The sequence below is a fragment of the Pelodiscus sinensis genome, chromosome 24 (genome assembly GCF_052426305.1).
Source record: "Pelodiscus sinensis isolate ZL-2025 chromosome 24, ASM5242630v1, whole genome shotgun sequence".
Taxonomy (NCBI): Eukaryota; Metazoa; Chordata; order Testudines; family Trionychidae; genus Pelodiscus; species Pelodiscus sinensis.
Window position 1 is genome coordinate 5,334,600 of NC_143075.1, and position 16,828 is coordinate 5,351,427.

Consider the following 16,828-nt stretch of genomic DNA (forward strand, 5'->3'; position numbering starts at 1 on the left):
GCAATTTCTCAATCTTTAAAATCATTATTAAAAAATACACTTAAGACATATTTTTTAAAAACTCTGTTTCAGATGACTGGCAACAACCGCACATTGCTTGAAGTACTAACTGTTATTGGAAGTGACTTGCAAAGCTTTCCAAGAGTAAGAGCAAAAATTCTTACCCAGTGTTGACTTTCACTGGCAATATTCGTCCAGGCAGAGGGGACAAGGAGAAAGCTAGAGGCACTGAAATTATTCCACCATGATTTATGAACCAATATTTTGTTTTATTTTAAATTAAAAACAAGACGTCCAAGTTATTAATGGAGCAAAATTTGGCCTCTCAAATCGGTGGTGATTAGGGTTGCCCATTTTGGGTGAATGTATCCCTGGAAGTTTCATCACAAGACATAACCTGTATTTAAATATTAACCTTTAATTGCTGGCGACTCCAGAACAATCCTGGAAGATTGGCAACCCTAGTTATTAGACTGAGACAACACAATGTTATTTTAAATCACTTTTCAAACTTACCAACAAAAGTTCTTTTGATTATTGTTATATTGATGCTACCGATAAGATAAATGTGTGGAATATAATTTACTAGAAAATTTACCCAGGTCCTTTAAGGCACAGGTGTGGGGATGCAGGAGTCAGGGCAGGGGGTTGGGTATGTGGGGGGCTCAGGAGAGGGGGATGGGAGTCTGGGGGTGCAGGAGTCATGGCAAGGGGTTGGGAGGTGTGGGGAGGCTTAAGGTAGGAGGTGGGAGGCTCAGGGCAAGAAGTTGGCACATTTGTTGGCTGCTCCCTGGGACCAACTTGGGATGGGAAGCCAGGCAGCCTGGCCTCCAGCTGCTCCACAGGCCTGACCCAGGGCTGCAGGGCCCTCACTGGCAAGCCAGCTGCTGCTCCCAGGGGCCAGGTTGGGGTGGCAGAAGCCACATGTTCTGGCCAGCAGCTTCTCCCCATGGTTGGGGTACTGGCTGCCCCCTTGGGGTCATTCGCAGCCCTCCCTTTCTGTTTGATGAGAAACAATCCTCATTGCACACACATCCCATTGCCCCGGCACAACCAAACCCTGATCTTGCTTTAAGTTAAGGTAAGAGGAAACAGCACACCACATTTGGCAGTCCTAGCTCTTACCATTTAGGAGGAGGTCTTGAAAAAACAGACCCACATATGGATGGATGGACACACAGACAGACACACAGACACACAAACTCTCTCAATTATATAGTAGATAAGTTGAGGTACAAAGACAGATGGGTTCATAAGAAGAGAGGCACGGGAAGCATAGTACAGGCTGAACCTCTCTATTCCAACACTCTCTGGTCCCGCAACATCCGTGGTCCAGCATTATTTGAGTTAGCTGGATGTCCACTTATCATGGGCATGGCCAAGTTTCCCATGGTCCCGTACAGATTGTTTACAGCCACCAGTCCTGGCTCTCAGTGTTCTGGGCTGTGATTTAGCTCTAATTTACCTCTGAACATCTTCTAAGAGCTCAGCAAGCAGTGGAAGGGTTGGTAATGCTGCTAAACTACATTGACCTCCCCTAGTTTGGAAAATTCCCTGGTTTGGCACCTGTCAGGTCCTGAGGATGCCGGACTAGAGAGGTTAAACCTGTAGCACATACACATGTATGCACTGAAGTAAGGTTCAAGGATATATGTAAAAGAAGCAGAGTTTCTATCTTTCTTCTTTTCTCCTACCATAGTTTGTAAATAAATATTTACATCTACCTAAAAAAGTTAGAGTTGTACCATAGTGTTAAGTGATTCTGGAACGAGGTTATTGACTATGATCCACAAAACCAAATATTTACATTGTACATTTTTTGTGGGGCTTGTCGTGTTATGGCTTTGTCCAGCACAGAGCAAGATGGAGGCTTACTCTAGTTCAAGGATTAAATCATATTGACAGACCCAAAGATCTCACATCAATAATAAACCTTCCCAAAAGTTTTCTAGTAACCACATCATTGCTGCAAGATATAAACAATGTAGCTAGTATGGAAAGCAGCATTACAAGCATGTGCCAAACACCTCTCTTGGACAACGTTAAAACGGTTATAAAATTCTATGTTAGCTGCGAAAAGAATAAAATGACGAGCCTTAGAAATCTAAAGGCCCTGCTTCAGCTAAACGCATACAGTTAGCTTTCACTTTAAACATGTGCTCAAGGGCCTTATTCAACTCCCGCTGAAGTAAATAAGAATCTTTCTGTTAGCTTCAATGGGAGTTGAATCCAGATGATAGCTACATGCTTAACTTTAAGCACATATCTAAGTGCAGTGCTGAACGAGGGCCAAAGATAATAACTGATGTGAATACATAAGTGAGCTAATTAATACATGGAAACGAGTCTCAGAGGGGTCACCATATTAGTCTTTATCTGCAAATACAACAAGGAGTCCTGTGGCACCTTAAAGACTAACAGATTTATCAATAAATCTGTTAGTTTTTAAGGTCCCACAGAACTCCTCATTGTTAATACATGGAAGGGATTTTTCCAACTAATCAATGAAAACTAATATGTCCCGAATGCATGGTCTTTATTTCCAGATGAGTATGAGGATGCTATAGAATTCTTTTAAATGTGCATTATGTTACATAGATGTGCATACTTAGTTACTCTATTAACAGATCTCTCTCTCTCTCTCTTTGAATGTTCAAATTCATGTTGCAAGCTTTAAACCTCCACTGGCTTAGTCCCGGATCACAGTCTGGTGCTCCAGCCCTTTCTCCCCCTAAACTCCTGCAACAGTCTTCCTGCCTTCTTACATCATTCCATTTCATGTGTCATCTGCAAACTTCTCCTTTCTCCCTTGTCTTTCTTCCTTGTTTCCTTTTTCCAAACAATACTACAGTTTGTTTAACTTCATAATTCTATTTTTTTAACCCAGCAGTGGACTTGGAATATAACTTGAATGAAAGGTGTTAAATACACTAACGCTGCAGGATTTAACATTTTATGATGATATATATGATATAATTAGGTTTTGAAGGACTAGATATTTATTGGCAAATGCAGATTTAACAGTGTTCAAACTGACAAAACAATTTTCATTAATAATAATTGAAATATACAGATAGGCAAAGTAAGAAAAATACTGCTTGAGAACTTATCACATTTTGATGAAAGACTAAAAATTTTGACATGGCATCTTGAGAGTTTGTGTTTTAATTGTTATAAAGCTTTAACTTTTTGAATCTCATCATTTACTGTCAAATAATTATTGTCTGACAATGTCCAATGCCCAAGAATTTCCTGCAACTGTGAAAATTTAAACTGATGAAAATTTTAAAAAATGCTTAAACATCACAATAATGCATAATGCTGAACATTTAAATTGATAAAACCCAGAAAAATGCTTTAAAATGCACAACTATGATCCATCAAAAATAAAAAAAATAAAATCTGCCAAGCCTATCTATACTCATGATAGCTGAAAATACAATTATTTAAATTAGTGACATATTATTTATATTGTAATCAAATGTAGGGTGCCCAGATAGGGAGCAGACCGTCACTGTGCATTACAAAACAGAGTAGAAAAAAATAGCCCCTTTTGACCATTCAGACATACAAAGTACATTCTGCTGCATTACAATGAATTGTGATACACAAGTTTTCTGGCTCAATTCAAAATATTACAGACAGACTTTGTTATCTGCCTCAGGGAATACCAACACCAGGCTTACACACATAGTAGCAACTTGAAGTTCAAAGCAACACATTTTTTTCTTCTCCCACTTTCTCTTCTTTTAAACTCACAAAAATAAAACACCAAATTACAATTATTTTTTTGGCAATCTTTCTATTAAACAGCCACCGTTCTTGTCTGTCTGTCTGTCATGGGATTTTCAATTTGCATATACGGATGCAAACATATGGGTGTGCACTGTATTTGTTTTGCAAAGGTGGGAAGGGCTTCTGGAAAGTTCGATTTGACTGGGATGGGTCCCAGAGGCTTCAAGAAGGTTCGATCTTAAGCCGCTGGCATGTGAACATGGACATTTAACCGCGTAGAGTTGCTATTGGCCTATTCGATTGCCACGTACGTAGCTAAATGTGAGCCTATGAGTCTTGAAAGAAGCCTCAGAGACACTATTGCTCAAATCAGAGAAGAGGAAAGTAATAGTTCTCAAAAGTTGTTTAAAATATTTATGGCAACGTTAAATCAACACCAAGTCTCTTCCTGTGAGCGGGCTTTCCGTCTGTGGCCTGCCTGTGAAAAGGAGCACGAGAAGAGTCATTTATGTTAACACAAGAAAGCCTGACCTTCGACACAAAGTTGTAAGAGTGCGAAACAAAGAGGTTCAAAACTGTGAGGAAGCCCCAAAGCAAGACTAACAAGGAGCAGAAAATCCACCAGAACAAGATCCAGAGGAAGAAGCTATGGGTAACAATTTTTGCAAACAAATATTTGATCGATGTTGATGAATTTTTGGGAGGCTTGAACATCTTGCTCTTTGTTGATCTCCATTCAACTTCCACCAGTATCAGGCAGTCCCGTTTATAAGCAACCAGTTTCAATGCAGCTCTGGTGCCTCTTTAGCTTTTGTGAATTGACTGAAAATATGCCTCAGCGAGGTGATACAACATTTCTCAAAATGTTCAATAATCTTCAAGAGGAAAAACTCACATGAGACCAACTAAATATTTTACTGTGTAAATGTGAGGAAAGCAAACAAGGGGACTTTTCACCCCAAAAAGCTTTGAGAATCATGCCAACTTGTAAAATGGTAGTTTTGTCTACTTTAGGCAATCCGAACCTCCAAATGTTCACAATCACAGCGCAAGATACCCTCATTGAGCAGAAAAGACGAGTGCCTAACCTTTATCAAGCTATCCCAAAAAAGATGAATCGAACGGCAGGCATTCCAAAGACAATTGTAAATACATCTGGGTGCTAAAGTTATGCTTTGGTACAATGTTGACCAAGCAAAAGGCTTGGCCAGCGGCAAAATTGGCACCATCACTAATATAATATGGCCCTATTTCCACTGCTACCAAATTCACGAAACTGATATTCCTAAAGTTGAAATTGAATTTGAAGGTGATGTCGCAAAGCACATCATCAAGACAATCACATTTCAATTTCAAGCGAATTTTGGATGTGGTTTTGTGGAGCAGCAAATGCTTCCAATTATCCACGTGGATGTAGTCACCATCCACAAACTAAAAGGGACAACGGTGGATAGAGCAGTTGTGAACCTTGGCTCTCAATACTTTGCGCCAGCTCAACCATTTGTTGAGCTCAGTCGAGTCCGTTCTTTGGAAGGCATAGAGATCGACGAAATCGATCCGCACAAATTCATGGGCAACAATGCTGTCATAAAGACATCTTAGAAGAATTACAGCATCTTCGAAGCCTGCCTCGTTTTAACCAACAAAACAATTGATCGATCACCACAATTACTTTGTCTTTGCCTTAAACACAACAACTGATTTTAATTAAAAATGTAATTTAATTAAAAATGTAATGCAGTGCAAAAACATTTTGTAAAACAGTCTAGCTCGAAATACAAAGCATATCAAAATGAATCTTGGAGTTTTTATTAGTTGAAACACATTAGATATAAGACAAAAATAAAAAAAATATTTAAGAAAACATTTTAAAAAAAGACAGTCTTTCTAAAAGCACACCAAAAGACTAAAAATAATTTTAAAGGTGCACCAAAAAGTCAAAAATAAAGTTTTAAGCTAGCAATGTAGAAGGAAGTTTGGATGGCTAAGTGCAATTCAAGGTAGTTGCTAACTGTTAGCCATCCAAACTTCCTTCTACATTGCTAGCTTAAAACTTTATTTTTTACTTTTTTGGTGCACTTTTTTATTATTTTTAGTCTTTTGGAGTGCTTTTAGAAAGATTGTCTTTTTTAAAAGTTTTTTTATGTATTTTTAAAGGCTGTGTGTACCTTATTTTGAATTTTGGGGGGCATTTTATTTAAAAACCCACACCCAGATGTCTGGCTTTGAAAGAAGAAGAAGAAAAAAGTACAATCCCTGATTTGCCTAGGGCCAAGTATAATTCAGAGACGGTGGCTTCCCTGGTTACTTCCTGCAGGAAGCAGAAAGGAGAATTATTCTGTGGAATCCCCTTTGGCTGACCAAATGCTCGCTTTTGAATTGAGTCAGAAAACGTGTCTGTCACAAATTCATTTTAATGAGGCAGAATCTACTTTTTACTTTGAGTAAGATTTGAAAAACTCATTGTCACGCTCTTCTGGACATTCCGCTTTTCCAGAAACCGGGATGTCCATAAGCTTCTTGCTATTTGGTTTTGCCAGCTCCTGATCCCTCTATAAAGAGTTTTTCAAATTTGACTTCATTTATCTTTTTTAACTGCTACAGCTCTGATATCTCTGACCTCTGCGCCTCAGCCCAACTCATCTAAAAAAAAAAAAGAAATAATAATCAGGGCAACAAAGTAGAGGAAGTTGCAGAGCTGTCAAACTCCACTTTGGGGTTATTCTGAAAACTCATCCTCTGTTTCGCTAAAGTTTGCAAAGTTTTTCAATCAAACCCCAAGCTTAGGTTTTTTGCACACTGGGGCAAGCACATACAGTTTGAATGGAAAGTAGTAACTTTGAGTTTCTCTTTGAATTCTGGCATTCATCTATTTCGTAACTTCTCATAGGCCCGTAACAATGGCCTTATGAAAAATCTGAGCCTCAGATTTTCATTTGAACCTGAAACTAGAAGCAGAAGTATCAAACTGATCAGAACCAAATTGAAAAAAGCGTGGAGGACTTGTGCCACCCAAAAACCCAAGCCTTTAGGAACTTTAGAAAACAGACTGAATCATGTGACAGTGATGAGTAATTTGCATGTATTTTTTGTTAATTATCAGTTACTTGTCACTACACAACATTGAACATATGATCTCTACAGACCGTAAAGATGTCCTTCTCCATTCTGCTTTTGCCTTTTCTAATTCCCACTCTTTCACCAAATTTCCCTACCCAGTCCTCTCTCTGCTTTCCAGAGTTCTGATCTGACATATAAAAACCCTGCAGAATTCACAGGTCACCTCTAAAACAAAAAAGTGATTGATACTTGTGGGCTCATTTGGGAACACATGCAAAATTCTGCATTTTTGAAAGTCCAGCTCAGGTGAGAAAGTGCACAAACAGAAGGATAACCAGATGCAAGTCATCCATTTTGCACACCCGTGTACATGTGCCAACGCACGTCTTTTTTACACCCTCAGATTTACGGGCCCCAATTTGAGGGCCACAGAAAATCTGGTTCTGTGGGGTTTTTTTTTCTCCTTTCCACTTACTGGTTGCTTTATATTTATCATGAAATGCATGTAGAATGAAAAACATGAAACGTTACACAGACTTTTTAACTTAGGGTCTTCATCCCCACATATTTTTCATATTAGTCATATTCCCCTGCTTGACTTAAACTCAAACAGGCCTGGAACAACTTCATTAACATAAAACCACATGATAATCAGAAACAGAGACTTTTAATGGTTTATTTTCTTATTATCTTATGATATATTTCATCCTCTCCCCCTTTTCGGAGTGCTACTACATTCCCTCCTGTTTTCGCTCTGGTTGCTGGTTCTAACACAGCTCCAGATTGGCAGCAGGGAGAGACCAAGCAGAGACCCATGCTTTCCATCTATGGAGACCACATACTGTTAAGAGCTCAAGGTGTTATAAGCAATGTTGCTGGCCTAGGGCATACGTACGGGGCTCAAGTTTCCCCTACCTGAAGCAATTCTCCATTGTTATACACTGGCTGCCATGCTGGGGTCTCATTCTTATCCAATAATATCAGCAAAGATCACCGAGTTGTTCTCTGTGCGGAGAGACCACAATGGCAAACAATGTCCCTGGCTATTGTTCCTATGGCAGGAGCATCTCCAGTCACCATTTCTCTTTCCACGGGTTCCAGTGTGGATGCTAAGAACATGGGCATTGCCCTATCAGATTAGATCAACATTCCATCTCTCTCAGTTTCCTGACAGTACCAAATTTCCAGAGAAATATATAAAATCCCTTATAATGTACAGAGCTATAGAGTCGGTTCCTTCCTGACCCCCAGCCAGCCAGTTAGCCTTGTCTGATGTCCTGGAACCTTCCTGAAAGTCGTTTCCTGTCCCCCCTCATGCCCCGAGATTTCTAGTAACTCCTGAGTTCATTTGGTCTGGGACTGTGCCAATCAAAATGCTTTCTACTTCCAACTGCAGCTGCACCTCGGCATTTTAGAGCCACAACATTATCCTTTAAAGTGAATGGAACTTTTTGAAAGATCAAAGGACACCTAGAATTTAGGACAAATTAAATCAAAATGTTATATTTGCTCCTTTTTTGTGTAATTTCACTCATCTCTACTTTTAATTAGAAATAAAAGCTTATTTGTTTGTTTATTTTTAGAATTTTAAATGTTGGTGATTTCATTTTCTTTTACACAGAGGTTTGTCTGCTGAAGAATTCCTAGCACTTTCCTTGGCTGTTCGCTACACAATAACCTGAATCTCCAATTAATCAAAAATTGAAGATGCACGTACTGTACTCTAACTTAGAATACCTTAACTGGGCACTCCTGGCCAGTATGGGATGTGTTGCCTGAGAACTCACTAGCAGCCTCTGACTTGCCTTTTAGAAAGGAATGGCAATTTCTAGGATTCCCATTCGATCATAGCTCAAAGTAGGTGCTCTGAATAAATGGGAGAGGGAAATCAGTGAGATATATTAGCCCCGGTGCATATTTTTCATTTCCTTCTGTCTTTCCTTCCAAAAGAATATCGGTGATGAATTTGCAAATGGTCCTGGATTATGACAGAATTTCCCCCCCTTCATTATTTATCCCCCCGCTGAGCACCTCTATTAGAGACTACAGTGACAAATGCATGAATAAAAGGCAAAGACAATATTTTAGCCTTGTGGTGTAAATCTCCTTTTACGCATTATTAATTTAAAGAAATCGATTACCCCATACAGCTCTGAGGAGGAAGACAAGGTTACATAAGAATGGTGATGTGCGCTCAGGGGTCAGGAGGAGATATGAACCCAGTTCCACCACTTGGATGCTGGTTAATCTCCCAGGGCCTTTTTTGTGAAAAATACTTTTTCCTTGGCATTTTTCTATTCTTGTTTTCCTCTCCATTTTAATTGAATGCTGGTGGGAAACGATTAACAGCCAGGGAGGTTCGCACCTTGTTTATCCACAGCGTGGGAACAACATAGGCAGGGACAGGGCAGACTTTCTTCAGATACGGAACCCTACCAATGCTCCTCAATCCAGCCTTGAGAAGACGACATCGACAGGAGAGAGAGGACTTAACCTTCTACATTCCAGTCAGTATCCTTGGCCTCTCTGCTGAGGACAAAACGGGTGTGCCTGGAGGTCAGAAGAATGACGATAGGAGTTGGCGCTGTGTGTAGTGGTGGTTTTTGTGATATTGGCCGCTGTCCACTTTAAACTGGATAGAGGCCCCAGCTCATATCACCTGGGCCACTCAACAGCTGGGCAACAGCTCTACATGTCTCCCTGCCAATCGAGGCCAAGGCACATTTGCTTTCCAAACTCACATTTTTCAGAAGGGGAAAGCCTGTGGCTCTACTTGTGTAGATTCTCCTCAGCCTGGTTTTCCCCAGGGCCTTTGGGCTCAATACATAAATAACCCTGCCAGTTTCCTGAAGCTGCCGAGCTTGGAATCTTGGGCTAAAATCAGCTAAATGGAGGCCTTACACTGCGCCTCCCTCCCTGTTCCTCCGACAGAGTGAGAGGCGGAGGAAATGCTGCTCCTATCAAGAGGAAGGAAAAAGGAAAACAGATGGAAAGGGCTCAGAATTGGAACAAGTGCATTTTAAACAATACAGCAGGTTCCCTTTTACTCCAAAAAAACAGAACGCGGCTCTGAAAAATCTATATACAATAATACCATTGACGACAAAGATAACAGGGAAATAATTCTGTGAACCTAAACTGAGAGTGCTTTTTGTAAGAGATGCTAATCACCAGACATAGTCTCTGTGCATGAGGCAAAACCAAGGCTTTTATTTATTTTATTTTACTTTATTTTATTTTGGAAAATTTTCCAACAAATAATCTGCCAGGCTTGAAATACCCCGTACTTACACCCAGCAGTGGGTAACTAAAATAGGCACCCTCTTACCACACTTAATTTAATTTCTTAGTAATTAGTTATTCTTGCTACAGTTGGTAGAATCACTGGATTTACAGAAGGTCCCAGTCCTGCAAACACTTGCACACATGCCTAACTTTAAACCTGCATATAATCCCAGTGATTTCAATAGGCCTACTCACTTGTTTAAATTTAAGCATAGGTTTGGTTGAGAGAGAACAGAATTAGTGCTAGTGAAGTGGACACCTGGGCGGTCCAGAACCCAGTGCTCCTGTAATGCAGAACCAAACCTGGGACTTCTAGAGCTTAGACTGTAAGGGTATGTCTACACTAGCCCCCTAGTTCGAACTAGGGAAGCTAATGTAGGCATTCGAAGTTGCAAATCAAGCCCGGGATTTAAATATCCCGCGCTTGATTTGCATCTTCCCGGCTGGTCGCCATTTTTGAAATGTACAAGTCCAGACTAACTGCCTGCGTCTACACGCGGCGGGGACTCAGTAGTTTGAAATAAAGCCCTAGCTCGAACTACCTGTTAAACCTCATTCCAGGAGGAATAACAGGTAGCTTGAACTAGGGCTTTAATTAGAACTACCGGGTCCCTGCCACGCGTAGACGCGGGCAGTTAGTCTGGACTTGTAAATTTCAAAAATGGCGACTGGCCGGGAAGATGCAAATCAAGCGCAGGATACTTAAATCCCGGACTTGATTTCCAACTTCGAATGTCTACATTAGCCTCCCTAGTTCGAACTAGGGGGCTAGTGTAGACATTCCCTGAGAAACTATTTGGCCAGAATTTTCAAACTTATCAGACTAAAATTATTTGCAGCATGGCTGTAGCTGTGCTGATCCCAGTACATCAGACAGGCAAGTGGCCGAGCTAGATCTTTATTTGGCCAATTTCTGTTGCTGAAAGACAAGCTTTCAAGCCACAGAAAGTTCTTCTTCAGGTACATCTGTACACTAGTTTAAAAGTGACGAATGGGTTTGGATGCCTCACGTGTGTTCCATTAAAGGGGTGCTCTGAACTTTTTGAAAATCAGGGTCTCTTAATTTTGGACTCTAAGATCTGTGGCTGCCCTGGGTCAGCTGACTTGGTCTCATGGGGAAATAAAACTAATGTAGATATTTGAGTTTGGGCTGGCATCTGGGATCTGAGATCCCACAAGGTCTGTGTAGCTCAAAAGTTTGTTTCTTTCACCAGGAGAAGCTGGTCCAATGAAAGATATGACCTCATCCACCTTGTGTCTCGTGTACCCTAAAGATAGATGCTTAAATCCATAGTGAGACACCTAAACAATTGGTCTGAATTTAAAAGATGCTCAAGCACTCGACAGCTTCCAAAGTCAATGGGAGCCACAAGTTACCAATAGCCCTGAAAATCAGATTTATTGTGGGTGTTTGTGCTCATCCAAATATAGATTTGGATAGCTAAGTATAGGATCCCAACTTTGCAGATGTTGAGTTAAAGCACAAAGCTATCCAAGTATTAGAACAATATAGATTAAGAGTGTGACCCTGCTGCCATTGAATAAAATGTTAGGCCCACAATCTTAACAGGAATAGAATCAAACCCATCATGGATTATCTGGCAGTTCTAAAGGGTTACTAGCTAGTATTCAAAACAGAAACATTTGATCAGGATTCTTGATGGTGATATGCGGTCATTAGAACACAGTCCTTACTACTCAGTGTGGCTATGTCTACACTGCAGCACTATTTTGGGATATCGGAAGTATCCCAAAATAGCTATCCCGCATCTTGTCAGCGCACCCATTATTTCAAAATATCAGAGGCTCGCTATTCCAACATCCCTGTAAACCTCAATCCACGAGGGCGAAGAGACGTTTTGGAATAGCGCTTTATTTCAACATAAGGGTGTAGTGTAGACGCCCCCTTAGAGGCCAATCCTCCAAGGTACTGAGCAACCACTAGAGAGGTGTTGAGTTTTCTCACCTCCCTCCAAGCCAACAGACACTGAGGATGGGCTCCTCCTTTCAAGACTTTCCAGGCTCAGGCCTTTACACACTCTAGACGAATGGGGGGCAACCTGGCGAGTGGGACGCATGAGCAACCCTAGTCGGAACCAAGGTGGTCTCCCAGGGTGGGGCAGTTTTGCTCACCGTGCTTGAGTACCTAGACTTAGTGGGGTGGTTCCAGTTGAATCATAGCCACGCTTTGATTGGATGCTGATGGAGCACACGGCTTTCACAGTCAATGTTGTGTGCAGTCAGCACCCACCTCACTTCCTGTGCCCTTGTTTTATGTGTGTATCACTTTAATACCAGTAGGAAAAAAAACTACGTGGATGAAAACAGCAGAATCTGACAACCCGTCACGTGGGCATCCTTAAACAAAATGTCTTTCAGGCCACCTACAGAACACCCGTGGGCTCGGGCCCAGCCTTTTGGCAAAGCGAGCAAGGCGGTTGCCTTGGGCCCTGCACATTCAGGGCCCCGCGCTGCCCAGCTCCTGGTCCCACCCACCTGACCGCTCACTCGCTACCCTGACCGGAAGTTGCATGGCCGTGTGTCTCAGAACCCCATGCTGCCCAGCTCCTGGTCCCGCCCACCCAGCCACTCACGGCCGTGCATCTCAGCCATGCTGCCTTGGGGCCCATAAATTCTTTGGCCAGGCCTGCCTGGGCTTCATGTGATCCACCACTGCTCTTGACTGTAACTAACTGAAACGGGAGTTCTGAGTAACTGGGAACTGCCTGAGGAAAACAGGACTCGATCTAGTAGTGATGGACACTACTAGGGAATGGGTAGACCCCAGAGGATTTAAACCATTCATACAATTTTTTTCTGAACTATTTGAACTTCTTGGAACTTGCAAATGATGCTGAAAAGGAACTCTTCTGAGACTATCCTTTTCTAAAGTAATTCAGCATGGCTTTCCTGACAGACCTAGGCAGTTCAGAGTCCACACCCCACCCCCTCACAAAAAAAATACAAACTAGAAGAAAACATACCATGAATCTTAAAGGGAAAAGGCGAGTTCCATCTGAATTCTTATTTTCTCTACTCATTTGCTTATCCTGAGAGATGGATCTAAGCTATAAAAGTTTGGAGGTGGGTCCAAACTTTGCAAAGTTTGGGAGAAGGCAGTTGGATCTGGTAGTTTGGGACAAGCCCATTTTCCAGATGTATAATGAAGAACCAAAACTGTATCATTAAGATTGCCTAATGATGAATGTATAAAGGTTACTATAGAACTTCTCTAGTCTAGCACCATCGGGACCTGACTGGTTCCGAACAAGAGAATGTGCCAGACCACAGGAAATCAACATTGTCTCTTGGAAGACATTTAGGAGTAAAGTAGAGCTAATTACATCAAAGAGTACTGAGAGCTAGCTGGCCGTAAACTTTATGGGACGGCAGGAAACTTGGCCACACCCATGATAAGTGGACATGTGGCTAACTAAAATAATGCCAGACCACAGATATTGCCAGACCAGAGAGTGCCAGACTAGAGAGTTCAACCTGTAATGATTTTGGGTGACCAACTTGAGTCCCCTTAAAGGTGCTCAGAATTTTTTGAATATCAGCGTCCTTTAAGGTTTTCGACTCCCAACCTCACTAATCATGTCTGAACATTTAAGCCATGGTTCACGGATTTCCTTTCAGCCGAACTGAGGTTTCTGGTGGAGTGGGACTGGTAGTGGGGATACTCTTGAACCTTTAACTTGCTTGCCCTCCCTGTACCGCCTTCACAATAAATCCTCTGAAAAACTGGAAGTGCTTCATTGAAAAGGCTGATGGGAAGCCTTGAAAAACATCTTGCAAGCAACACAACCTTATCTCTGTTAGTTTAGGCAAAACATACTTCCTGTTCTTTTCCCTTCTGACTTACTCAGAATCAGCCTCTGAGCCCACGCTTCTGGGATTTCTGCAGATCAATAGATTAGAGTTGTCACTTCTATTGAGCTTTTTAACTGGTGTGCCGCACCCCGAGTGTAGACCCAGGGTAGCTTTGTCTGCATTACCCTCCCTTGTGGAGACATAGTGTAGCTTCCCTTGGGAAACACCAGTCACGTAGCGGCAGTGAACCAGATCTATCCGAGAAGGGTCGTACCTGGTCACTTACTAAGTAAAGCTGCTCTAAGGGATGAGAGCTTTCACTGTAGACAAGGCCTCCATACTCTGTAGAAAGCCCGATTTGACCCATGGCTTGAATGTATGTGAAGGAGGCAAGGGTGAGACACTGACTCTGGCAGTTTTCTTATGTCTGGGCCAATGTAAACTTTGTATGAAGAATTTTCATCTGTAGGGGCTTTTCATTTGTAAAGAATTTACAAAAATAAAAAAGACAACAACGGACAGCCAGCAGCGCTGCTTTACGAATAGCAAATGACTGAAAAACTGCTGCAAAACCATAGGGTTACACTGAATCTGAAAGCAAATCACTCTGGCATTTTTATACGTGCTCCCTAAAGCTGATGAGAAGGGTTATTACTGAATCTCAGTGAAACCGTCCTAATAAGGAGGAAATGAGTCTGTTTAATAACAGTGCATAATGAAGACTGTAGAAGAAAGCGCTGGATAATTTGGCAGTGATTAGAAGGTCAGGGGGTCAATTTATGAACAACCGAGGCGCTTTACCTGAGGGTAGCCACTTCTGTAACATGAGGAAGCCCCTCCTTTGTCTCAGTTATCTTGCCATTTGTACACTGACATCTAAATCAAGCTGTAATTTATCAGTCAGAAGGAAAACACAGCTACGTTTTAAACTAAAACACCTGTCAAAGGAGCAACATTTTCTAATGTTTTGTTTGAAATGTGTTCCAAACGACTTGGTTTTGTTTTTTTTTACCATGTGAAAATTCCCCTCCCCCGCCTTCGTAAAGGAACATTGCTTGTGTATGATGATCTCAACGAGAGATTTCATCCGTTCAGTTTCGATACATTTAAAACGTAAATTCTGAGCAAACAAGATTTCTAGGGGCTTGCTTATTAATCCCCTCATCATTCGCTGCTTAGCCACACCTTCTGAGCCGATTCTCAATTATTGCAGGCCAAGGGATCGAGTACTCATGGAAGAGTCATCCATTCTGGACACTGTTTCTCTGAGGGATTTTTAAAGGTGAATTATAAAGCTTTTGTACCTTTAGTTCAGGACAATCTATTTCCTCTCAGGGCTGGCAACAGACTGCCGGAGTCCTGATCAATTTTTAAGGGGAAAGAGGGACTTGGCTCCAAACCCACTGGAAGGGGCAGGGCCTTGAGAAAAAGGGACAGGGCTAGAGACTAGCCTCCCCCAGCCAGCCCTCAGCGCCACCAGGACTTTCACCACACAGGACTCCAGCAGCAATTTAAAGGGCCCAGAGCTCCGGCCACTGCTGCTGCTGAGGTAGCAGTGGTGGTGGTCAGGAAATCCAGGCCCTCTTGAATCACTAGGCCCCAGGGCAGCTGCCTTCTATGTCTCCCCCTATCAGTGGCCCTGTTTCTTCTGCAACATTTGCCAGTGGACCACACATCTAAAATAGAGCAGGAAGACATGCCCGGTACACAGGTCTGCTTGTTGCAGCAGTGAGGAAAACACACAACCCTGACCTCCCGTCTTGGTAGAAAGAAGAAGTAATTTCTAGTTCTTCTATTTAATGTGTATTTTTAGATACCTGCTCTTGTCCTCAGGGTTGCCAGGTGTCCGGTTTTCAACCAGAGAGTCTAGTATTTGAGCTTTCTGTTCAGGAAACAAATTGAAAAATATAAAAGAGAAAATATAAAGGTCCGGTATTTTCTAAATAAGATGTAATGTAGATTGTGATGTCATGCCGAGTGTGTCCGGTATTTCAGCTACCTGCACATCCCCCCTATTGAATTCAGTGGGAAATAGTGTTTGTTACTTGTTTTAATTAAGCTCTTACTGCAGTGGCGGGCACCTGGGTTCTATGTGTGGCTCGTGAGATATTTCGTTTACTGTAGCCCACGCGCAGGGTTGCCAGATTCCACTGCTTTCCGTCCACCTTTTTTCCTATTGCTAAAGTGACATGCACATGCAGCAAGGGCAATGAAGGGAGGTTCTGGACGATGACACACAACACTGACTGAGAGCCAGGCACTCCCTCTGCATCCAATCACAGTGCTGCGGCAGTTCAATTGGCACACCCTGCAACTTCTAAGTACTCAAGGGCAGTGAGCAAAACTACCTTTTCCCTGTAGACGAAGGAGGCCACTCGCTTGCCTAGGTTGCCCATTGGTGGGTTAGAAGCTTCAGTGGCTGGTGAAGCTGTCATACAAACACAGGAAGAGACAGCTTCTGCCCAGAAAAGCTTACATCTAAAGACAAGCAACATGGTGGGAGGAATGAATTATTTGTATCCCTGTGAAACTGATGGGTAGTAACCAAGCCACTGAGCCATTATGCGACATGCTCAGTGTGACTCAGGAAATCCACAGCAGAGCCAGGAATGAACCCTACCTCTGCTAAATCCCAAATGCAGAGCCGATCTCATTTGGGAAGCACTTCAGTTTAGTACTAAATCTACACAAGGAGGGTCCACTTCTATGCCCACTGAAGTCTATGCTCTTTCACCAATTGGAGCAAGTGCAGGTCTTCCACCTCATTTATTAACAATGTTGAAGTAGAAAGGGCCTCTGTAAGGCACTGATAAATTCTCCTGCACTCTCCGCTTAATCCCATAGGGTATGTCTACACTACCACCCTAGTTCGAACGAGGGTGGTTAATGTAGTCAATCGAAGTTGCAAATGAAGCCCGGGATTTAAATATCCTGG

At 42.1% G+C, this 16,828-nt stretch overlaps 1 protein-coding gene across 4 annotated transcripts in view; it reads right to left on the reverse strand.

Moving 5' to 3' along the window:
- PRDM16 (PR/SET domain 16) overlaps positions 1 to 16,828 on the reverse strand; it is a 537,737-nt gene that overhangs the window by 383,470 nt on the left and 137,439 nt on the right. The gene's annotated exons all lie outside the window — the stretch shown is intronic.